The sequence below is a fragment of the Arachis ipaensis genome, chromosome B08 (genome assembly GCF_000816755.2).
Source record: "Arachis ipaensis cultivar K30076 chromosome B08, Araip1.1, whole genome shotgun sequence".
NCBI lineage: Eukaryota > Viridiplantae > Streptophyta > Magnoliopsida > Fabales > Fabaceae > Arachis > Arachis ipaensis.
In genome coordinates this window covers 94,393,672-94,394,122 of record NC_029792.2, presented here as the reverse complement: position 1 = coordinate 94,394,122, position 451 = coordinate 94,393,672, and positions in this window count along the sequence as shown.

Below are 451 nucleotides of genomic sequence, written 5' to 3'. Positions count from 1 at the left end.
TATAGACCGGGCCATCATGATCCATAGTATCATGATTGGAGAAGAGGTGGAAGTTCATGCGATTATACCTCAAGAACTCTACAAGGTGGCTGACAAGTCCTCCACCATGGCAAGGTTAGCCTTTCCTCACCTCATCTGCCACCTATGCAATTCAACTGGGATTGACATAGAGGGAGACATCCTCATTAATGAGGACAAGCCCATCACTAAGAAAAAGATGGAGCAAGCAAGAGAGCCCACTCATGGAGCTCAAGAGGCGTATGAAGCTCAACACCATGAGATCCCGGAAATGCCTCAAATACACTTTCCTCCACAAAACTATTGGGAGTAAATCAACACCTCCCTAGGAGAATTGAGTTCCAATATGGGAAACTAAGGGTGGAACATCAAGAGCACTCCATCATGCTCCATGAAATAAGAGAAGATCAAAAAGCAATGAGGGAGGAGCAAC